Genomic DNA, 11,356 nt, shown 5'->3' on the forward strand with positions numbered 1-11,356 from the left:
TGAGATTTTAAATGAGCGTGGTAAATATAGTAAGTAATGTATTATACTTCGGGCATTCAGCCTCTATGTACAAGAATGAGTTACTGTTAGTTGCTATATAGGGATAGGAAGGGATGAGGGCCTGCCTATTCTTATTTGGAAAAATAGCTAAATGAAATAAATCAAGAATATCTGTAAAACTAATGGAAATTTAAAAATTATTACAATTTGCTTATTTGAAAAGTAGTATCCAGGCTTAAGTATATTATAATATTCCCTATCTTTTAATTCTTATATTTTATTCTAATTATAAATGTTACCTAATTTCTTAATCATCTCCCTAACTGTTTCCATAACTTACATTGAATGATGATTAACTAACTTAACATATCTAATAATTGTCATTTAATTTTTTTAAAGAATTGAATTAATACGAAATTAATTTTCTATTGATTTTCCACTATCTGAGAAAGAATACTATGATGGCCTTTGATAAATCATTAGATGATAATATATAAACTGAATGCTGATTTTTTTGAAAAGCTTAAATGAAATTGATATATTTTATAACATCATTATAATCCAAATTAATACCTGTAATACCTATAATGATCGATCCTAATCTTCACAGTTCACAGTTAGTAAAGCATAGTGTGTAAAGTTCGGATCATATGTATTGTATAGTATATACCGATAAGGCGATTCACTATAATTTTAATACGAATAATTCTCGGAATAAAAGTCAGGGCCGTACTCAGGTGGATATAATTCGTGCATATTCATTTCACGCATTTTAGAATAATTTTGTGTTAAAGGTAAACCTCTAACGGGTTTCGAATTAAATTCTTTTCTATATTTGTTACTATAATTATTAAAATTATTTTTATTCTTTAAATAAGATGCATTTAATTCTTCGTACATAAATTCGAATGATGAAATTAAATTAAACTAAATGAAAAATTTATTTATCACAGTTTTTAAACGTTTTTTTTTTCAATTGAAATCGGATACATTGAATTCTTGAACCTAAGGCCTCCTATGAACCGCGAATAAAATCTTGAGTAGAATTATTATATATTCTTTATATAAAATGTATGTTTTGCCTAAATGGTGGTTACTACTGAATCATGAAGCGAAATGTAAGTCATGAAATTAGGTAATTTTATTCAATTTATCATTGATTAAGAAATTAAGCTATTCACTACCTTCAGTAGTACTTATATAACTTTATAACCTAGTTAATAAGTATATAATCTAGTTAATAATATAATTAATTTTATAGTACTACTACCTAAACCTACTATTATCTAAAACTAGTCCACGAACAGCCTAACTCAATGTAGTGCTCTCGGGAATTAGACTTTCACGGATGGAAAATCATGGAAAGGAAATTAGGACTAAAAAAATAGGTATAAACTAGTAAAAGGAAGCAACACAGAACTATTCTATGTACTTACCAATTTATCTGGTTACTTTTCGGGATCGATGTTTGATTTAGCCTCCAGGCCGCAGAAACCGTAGATTCTGGATCCTCAGCTCCGTAGCGATAGCAAGGTTACTATCTATGCCACGTTTTATGAGGATCCTACCGACTGCGCCAATTACATGTCCCACAGCCGGAGGCCCCAAAAGAAACTCAGATGTGCTTAGAATCTACATTTAATGACTAAAGTGAGACTTTACACCCATGTCTGCACGATGCAGACCGGAGTCAAAGAATGAATTTATACATTATAATAATTATAAAGACGTAAGCTTGGATGCTAACTAAAGGAAATCGCACCCACATTCTATTCCCGTGCGAACGGCGTATTCAGCAGTTTTGTATGAAGGCAGGGCCGTAACTCGTGTAAAAGTGTTAGTTGTTTTAGATTACTCGAATATAAAGAGACATCTATAACGCTATTTTTAAAAGTAATTTGAACGGTTGGGGTAATATAAAGTTATATATTTTGTTAAAATACCTAGGTAATTGTCTTTAAAAAAAAATATATTTTAAAATAGATTTTAATTTCAATAAAATGGGTTATGGACTCTACTATTTATTCAACATACCTAGTTTAATTTAGTTACATATATATTATAGTTTATTAGTAATTTACATAGTTTATTAGAAATCGTGATCTAAATAATTAAATCGCTAACGTATTATACCTACCTACGTGTAAAATAAATAAAAAGAAAATAGCTATTTCTATAATTTGATAGTTTCATAACAGGATAAAAATATATAATATAATATACACTTTAATAAACTACAACAAATCGTACACGGATTGGGGCAATATTTTTTGCGATTTCAAATTTATTTTTCACAGAAGGACGTGACACGTTTCCGGACGACAATAAAAATGTTATGGCGCCATTTTCGCGCCTTTTTCCTTAATATACGTTCTCATTTTGATTTTTAGATTCATCTAGCTTTTGTTAATAAAACTTAGGATAACTTTGTTAATCTAGTTTCATTTGATTTAAGTATTTTTGTATACCTATAGGTACCTAGTTAGCTAAGAAAATATAAATAAATAAAATTTGTGTTAGTAACTAGATAAATAAAAGCTTTTTATTTAAATTTCAATATGTTGTACTTCGAAACTACAAATAAAAAATTATTTCATACATAACACCTAACACCGAAAATAATATTATCTATTCAAAATTTTGTCTGCATGTCCATCTGCAGCTAATCTCCGAATCCACTAGTCTAGTTTGCCAAAACTTTTACTAACAGATAATTTAGGTTAATTATAAAAAATTGGCTTGAATATATTTTGAACAATGGATCAAAATTACTTTTCTTCCAAAAGATTTCCTAACTACTAAATATTTAAGCTTCTAAATATGCATTATTATACTATTATCCTACGCTATTTTCCTATACCATTTCTAATTTACCTATTCCAAGTGGCCATTGATTAAATGATGCAGCTGCAGGCAATTTGCATTCAGAGCCTAACATATGTGGTCGGAATACATTGCGAATAAGGTCTCTAGTTATATTTGTTGCGTCTTGGAACAATAAGAGTTAATGGTATAAGAAATAGTTTTTGGAGGGAAAGGTTCGTACGGATTGCGTATGAAGAATAAATTTAAAACTCACTTAGCGAGTTATAATCAGATAACAAAAATAATAATTAAAACATTGAGATATACATATTATGGAGACGACACCGCCTACATCACTTATGTTCCGCTCAACATACGCCATATGGCGTAACTGCACGCTCATTTTTTATTTATTTTAAAGTGAAACGCATCAAATACCTATGCCTTCGTGTGTGTTACGATATTGCACAAATAATACAAATAATACGGAAAAGTGCAAAGGAATAACTTTCATCGGTAAGTACCTAACTAGATAATAATTTTTAAAACTTAGAGCAAAAAAATGGCGCACAGATTTTGTTCGTGGTGTCTCCTCCATACGTAGTAATATTATCTAATTGAATTAAAATAAATATTTATTTCAACCAAATATCTATAATAATTGTAAAAGGGCTAAAATTAATTTATATTTAAACAATTTCAATAATTTATTATACTTAATTCAAATCAACGCGTACCTAGGTAATTATTATTAATATTATAAAATATTATGCAAGAAATCTGCAACCTCAATAATATAGGTAATATGTACTTCTATCTATCCATTTATAAAGTAGTAATTAAAATTACTTATCCGATACGCATTAAAGAAATCATAACAACTAAATTAATCATGACGTAAAATTCTATAATCGAAATGTTTTTTTTACATCGTAATAAGTATATTAAAAACAAACAAACAAACATATAAGTCAATAATAGTCGATAACAACAACAATTATTGTTTTTTATAAGTTGACTGTATAAATAAAAATATCTTGCACTTTCTATTTCCTTTCAACGATTAATTTTATTAGGCGTTCCATACAAAAAGTCTATAATACGTAATACATACATAATACATACCAAATTTCATCTCTCACGCGTCCTACTATAAAATACAGATTTAGTTACGCGCGAATAACGTGCGTAGGACGTGCGAAGGTTTAATCCTCACAAAACTTGTCTTGAGCAAAAACAAATTAAAACTCGAAATCAAAAGTTGAAACTGACTAAAATATTTTAATAGCAGTCGAAGATTCTTTCATTAGAATATTCAAATGGAACGTGAAAAGGAGCGAAATTTGAATTTGGAACATTTTGTTTTCTCTTTGGCGACTATAGTTTTTATAAATGAAATAGCCAGCCAGTGTTCAAATAAAAAAAAATATTGTTGCCATACGAATAAATTATGTCATATTATTTGCGTTATTATTAAAGAGACCCGTAAATACGCTTATTGAAAGATTCCCGTTTTAAATTCCTTGGATATTTTACCCTTTTCTTTGAAATTTACGGCCCTTTCATGCCAGCAGCTTTCTTATTTTAATATAATATTTTGGCAGGGCTTTATGTTTCACTTCAAGTAAGTTTCTATAGACACAATGTTTGAGTAGGTTTTAAACAGCTTTTTAATTATGTTGCTTTATATTTAATTAGCATTGGGCGTTTAATGTTTTGAAAGACGAAAACACAGAGTTTGGGAATGAATCCAGAACATTCTGTTAATTTCTTAAAGCTGTACTAAGGTTTTGTGTGACTTTATACTAAAATGTATTTTCATAATAGAACAAAAATTACTTAAATAAGTTTAGTGTGTAGCCATTTAAGTCGACTTTTTGATATATTTTCTATATTTACTACGACTATTAACTCTTTTTATTTTAAGATTTGTTAAGAGTTGTATACAATATACTTAATTCTATAAAATATTCTTTGCGCCTTAAACCAACTTCAAACAAAAAAGGTTATATTATCTAATACGTATCTATAATTTCTGTTTTAATTATTATGATATCTACGTAAACTATCATTCCAACGACGTTAGTATTCATTAGGGTTGTTGAGGAAGTGCTTATGAGGAAGAGGAGGAGGAAGAGGAATTTTCACACGCAAATTTAGGGGATGCGGATGAGGATGAGGATATTTTTTTGAGGAAGAGGATGCGGAAGAGGAAGCGGAAGAGGAAGTGGATGAGGACGAGGATGATAGAAAATTATAATCAAAATTAAAAACTAAAACCTTAAAAATTAAAAATTAAAACAAGACACGAAAACACTCTCCTGCCTGTACATATTGATATTTTTACTACGTGAAATATGCCAATATTGCCCTCAAAAATACCTTCATAATTTGGCATAATATGGCTTTACACTTAGTAATTAGTATTTGGTGTAAAATAGGTAATATGTCTGATAACACTGCCTCTTGTGTGTGTCGCTTAATTAAATCAGCAACTTGTTGTATCTCGTCGAATTTCATGTGTGATTTCGCGGGCAAAAAATGGTGAAAATTCAAGTGATGGTGAAGACAGATCTACTACTAGGTTTTATTCGTATGTAATGTTTGAAAATATCTCGACAAAAGCTAATCCATTTAGGACACTTCTTTACTGGGATAGATTAGGTTTTGTTGAGTAGGTAATATGTATAAACAAAAGCTCATCTATTAGAGTCCGACTCGTGACTCAAATAGTATACATATAATACCGTGAAATCTGCCAACATTGCCCACAAGGTTATCTTTGCCCGAAGATCAACTCATAAGAAAATTTTTGAATTGCAAAATACCTTCATACTTTGGCAACATTAATAGTATTTGGTGTAAAACAGGTTATATGTCTGACAACACTGCCTATTGTTTGTGTCGCTAACTTAAATTAGCAACTTACCGTCTCGTCGAATATCATGTGTGATTTCGCGGGCAAAAAATGGTGAAAATTCAAGTGATAGTTTGTGCATGATGGCTAAAACACAGAATATTTTTACTCATAATATGTCATAAAATATCTTTTGAAGAGTATTTTAATTAATAATATTATTACCACGGAAGGTTGTTTTAAACAAAAGTTACAATGGTGGGCAAAATTACTCAATACTGTAGCGATATCTATTTGACAACATTGCCCACCATCGAAAAAGCTTAGGTTTTGCTACAACAATATATGCACACGATCTAAGAAAAACATATGCTAAGATAAAATACTAACGTTTCTATAGAACATTTTTGCGAAAATTGAAATTATTCTAAAAAAGTGGCAATGTTGGCATATTTCACGGTATAGGCTTTGTAAATTCGCCGCCCGATCGGATCGGCCCGCATCGCGCTGCAGCGAGTGCGTTGCCGTAGATACGGCATCCTCATAAATTTCCTCTAAATTTTGAGGAAGCGATAGCGGAAGAGGAATTTTTTCTTTTAATTTTTGAGGATGCGGTAACGGTTGAGGAACCCAAAATATTGCGGAACTTCCGCATTATGAGGAAGCGGAAGAGGAATCCTCAACAACCCTAGTATTCATATCACATAAATTCATAGACATTCTATTTCAATACAATGAGCATTATAATCCAACATAATATCTATGTCATAATTATTGACAGTTAAATAGGTCCTGTATGTCGGACTCTGTTGGTTACTAGCACATAGTGTGTTCACACTGTCCAGTGCACTGGCTTTAATGTGCTAGCTAGTGCCCACGGCTTCACTCGCATGATTTTCAGTACAAAGTACCTTGAAGTAAGAAGTATACATATTATAGCACTAATTAAATTACATGATTAATAATTATTGATCTTGATTTACACATAGTCTACTTTCAGATTTGGATAAAATATATCTCCTATCGTTTTAAGAAATAGTATACAAATATTGTACACCGTCGCTAAGATATAAAAAATATACTTATATTAGCTACTCGTATATCTTTAGATAATTAATCAGCAATCAGTATTGCGTAGGTATTCCGAACACTAATATAGCTGAAGAGTTTGTTTGTTTCGATGACTAGCTATGACTATGAGCATTAGCTCATAGTCATAGTCTATGATTCCAGACTATGACTATGAGCATTAGCTCATAGTCATAGTCTGGAATTATCCAGATTTGAATTATTAAAATAAAATTGTTGTGTTCCATAGATCATTTATCGAGGAAGGCAACAGAAGACACAGCAATGAGAAAACATGCAATAGTGAGATAAATATTCCTTTCCTACCCTACTAATCCAGCACACTACTAATCTAATAAATAATACAATCACAGTAAACGAGGCATAGTCTGAACATGTTATCTAAGCTATTCAGCCGAGTGGAATATCGTGAAACAAGAAATTATCGGCAAGTGGTTGTGAACATGTTCATCGTATTATCACTAAATCTTAATTTGGTTATCATATTCTGTACTATTTATTATCCATATGGTTTATTTTATTGATACTTTTATAGAAAGAAATGTGTTTGTAAAGGACCAATCATATCGCTTCATTTAGTTTGAAGTTTGAAGCGATACTATTGGTTATTTAGAAACACATTCCTCGCTCCATATCCTCGTACATTATTGGTGGAAAAGCACCCTAAAGGAGTCGGTTGAATACAAACATACAGGTGAAGCCTGCCGGTTGCAGAGTTTCACCGACCGTCAGTGCGTACCATCGGTCCTGGCGATACGCATCAACAATAATTGTAAGACTATGACACTAATACGCATTACAATACGCGTGCGTATGGTCGGTCTAGCTATGAACGGTTTTATGAATTTCCATACATATGACAAGCGCGACTGACGTACGCACTGATGGTCGGTCAAGCTCTGCAACCGGCCTAATTATAAGCGTGAAAAAGATTAAAATGCGTTACAATATAGAAGAAATATAACATTCTTACCGATTGCACTAACTGTTAGTGAAATATTTATTAAATTTATCGAACGTTTAATAGTCCGGGATAAAATTGCGTTTTATTCAACAGTCAATACAGACAAGTTTTAAAACCGTTTGGCCGGTTGCCAAAGCTTCGCGAGAATTGCGGATATATTACAAAAAGAGGAAAAAACTTTGACATGTCGTGTTTTTGTGAGCAAAATTTAAATAAATTTATTTGCGATCACTATACTTTTTGTGTAGGTGTTATATAATAATAAAGACAGAAAAATGTTAAATTGTCATTTAAAATGGCTCTTAAATTAATCAAACGTTTTTTATACAAAAAATCGCCTTGCTTCATGAATTGATATAAAAAATAAGAGATGGAGGGCTTATCAATTTCATTTTTGTGTTGTTATTATTATATACGTTTAAATGGAATGGAATAAACACTCAAATTCTCTGGCATTGAATAACGGACATTCCATAAATTCCATCTTGAAGTTCAGACAATCTTTTTTTTATTTTCTAATACCAAATATTATCAATGGTCAGTATCAGTCTAAGGTTTATAGGTCACACAGAGAAAGTTTAGGGTCCTCAAAACCGTTTAATATATCATCCACTTTTGTAATAATAGTTTGAAATAGCTTCTGTTAAGCTTTCTGAAACTCTTGAATCTGGTTTTATTTTCATTATTCATGCAGTATGTATGAAAATGTCTAAATCACGTACCTATCTGTAGATAGGTATCTACGTGATTTTATCAATTGTATCCCTTTTTAATCAATTGAAATCCTTAGAATATAAATGCATCTATTTGTTTGCTTGTTTTTCTTTCACGTCACAACAGACGTCGTCACGTCAGTTAACACGTTAGCTGCGAAACAGGGCTTGAAACACCCTGTCCGTGTCTCGTCGTTATAGCGGTAGGAAAAAACTTAAACTTCTCTGTCGTGCGGGAGGCATAACTTCCATCTGGTTCAGTGTAGGAAAGTGATATCTATATATCTGAGATGTGCTATTGATTCCTAGTTCAATGGTATACCGACCTTAATACCGGGTTTCTTAGACCTCGTGCCGCACTGAACAAATAAAAAATCTAACACAGTGCGGAACGAGGTTGCGAACACCTCGTACCACCACGCACCTCGTACCGCACCCTAAGCTAGCTTCACGCGGTTAGTGTTGTGCAACGCATTCGAGACTATTTGTGGAACAACTTATTGAAGCTTTTACAAAGAAGGACTTGAATGTGGATACAGGTAATTTTCAAACATCCTAATTACTCGTTATAATAAATATCGTTAATAGAATCGTGAATGTGACATGTTGAGTAACTTTCTTCAAATAGGTTGATAATCATAATTACTATTAGTGTGTTTGTTCATTGAATCAACTAGCGGCAAATCCAAAACACCCGGCAATCGGTGTATGGCTCATCAAAATTTAACTCTTGCCCAAGTCAACAAGCCAACAAACAAGGCACATCATCTCTTAAAGGGATCAAAGAAGAGTAGATGTGTAGGATGTTACAAAAAACTCCGCACCTTCTTAACAAGTCGTGAGGCCGAAAAAGGTAAAGACAATTCTCACAGAATGCACTGGTTGCAAACAATATTATTGTTTGGCCTGTTTTAATGAAAACCATCCATAAGTTTGATAAATAAATACAATTAAATAAAATCGATATTTCTTTTCCCATCACTAAATTATATGAAAAACTGCTATTGTTCAGTGCGGTATGGGGTACATCAGACCCCACATTTTATTTTACCCCTAGAATCTAAACTAACTAATCTAACCACGGGCGACGGTAGATTTAGGTTAATGAACTCATTGTTAATAATAATCACGACAAAAGCCGCACACTTTGTCTTATTTGGCGCCAAAAAAACGATTTTGGTCTCCTACGGGCGGTGGGGTTTAATATGCCTCGTGCCGCCACAATCTCTGGTATAGGACAAGGTTTAAAACGACCCGTAACGCAGTAATGGAAAGTACAGATATTTCTGTGCCGCAGTGAACGTGTTAATGATATAATTTTTATGTTTGGACAGCTAGGATTCGTTAGGAGGTTAGAGAGTAGACACTGGCTAAAAAGTAGCTCTTATTTCCATGTAAATTTCCTTTGAATGCGCAGGCAAAGCCGCAGGCAGACAACTAGTATATTATACAAGCTAGTTAATTACTAAATTAAATGAACACAATGTATCTTTAGTACAGTAATTGATGATGTTTGTTAACGTCAATCAAACGTGACGCTCGAATGCATAATGTGACGATAATTATATAGAAACATGTATTTGCTTTGACTGTCTTTTAATTGATAATTAGGTTATTATCTGATTGTTGAAAAGATATTTAACACAGTCATTTGTTTTTTAATATGAGTTACTAAACTTAAATTTCAAAGTATGATTTTGATTTAGACATCCTACAATGAAATTTGGTATGTTTGTAGCTGAAGACCCGAGAAAGACATAGGTAGTAAGGACATAGGCTACTTTTTATTCCGAAAATCTCACATAAACACCCGTTCATAGTACCCACTATGTAGGTTTTACTTACAAAATGTGTAGCTACGGGCGGAAATCTAGTATTAGTATAATACAATATATTTCTTCGATTTTAATCAATACCCAAACCAATATTCATATAACAGATTTCCAACATTATAACATTTATTTATCTAAAAGTAAGAAATAACCAAAAAAAAAAAAAAAAATTGTAATTAATTAATGAATATTGCGTTTAAAATCCGCTAAAACACTTTCTATTCGGAAATTCGTACATATTTTGATAAAATAAACTTTGTTTGGCTTTAAAAACTAAAATTATCTCAAATAAATTTAATATATATGTACATAATACATATTTACTATTTGTCCAGGGTCGGTTGGCGGGAAAAGCTCGTGTTTATGACATTAAGATAGGATTAAAAGTTTAACACGGTAATGGGCATAATAAAAACTTTATGGTTGTTTTAATGTTATGTACTAGCTTTAACCCGCGGATTTACTCCCATAAGGCTAGAAAAATGCCTATTTACTATTAACCCATTACTGATTAATCCTAATCACTAATCAATCTGCGTTCGAAACTTCATCCAAATTAGATCAGCCCTTTTTGTGTGAAACCGAAATAAACATTCACCCTTTCAAACAATACATCCATACGATTATATTAGTAGGATTAAACATTTATCCCAAATTATTTTTAAACTAGGTTTCCGCCCGTGGCTTCGCCCGCGCAGTCAAAGAAAAACCCGCATAGTTCCCGTTCCCGTGGGATTTCCGGGATTGCGTCATTTTCCCGGGATAAAAAGTAGCCTATGTCATTTCTCGGGTATCAAAATATCTCCATACCAAATTTCATGAAAATTGGTTCAGTAGTTTAGGCGTGATTGAGTAACAGACAGACAGACAGAGTTACTTTCGCATTTATAATATTAGTATGGATTATTAAAAAATATTGTGTTTTTATTTGACTTTTATTCCCTTCAAATTTTAATCCTTATAAACTTCCAAACGTTACAATTCATTAAAATAATATCCTACACTTTAAAGTTGACTTTTTACAAGGAGCGTTATGCAACAGGGAAATCATTGGAAATTCCGATATTTCACCAGCTCACTGGGGGCTTGGGTTCAA

Source organism: Colias croceus, chromosome 25 (assembly GCF_905220415.1).
Source record: "Colias croceus chromosome 25, ilColCroc2.1".
NCBI lineage: Eukaryota > Metazoa > Arthropoda > Insecta > Lepidoptera > Pieridae > Colias > Colias croceus.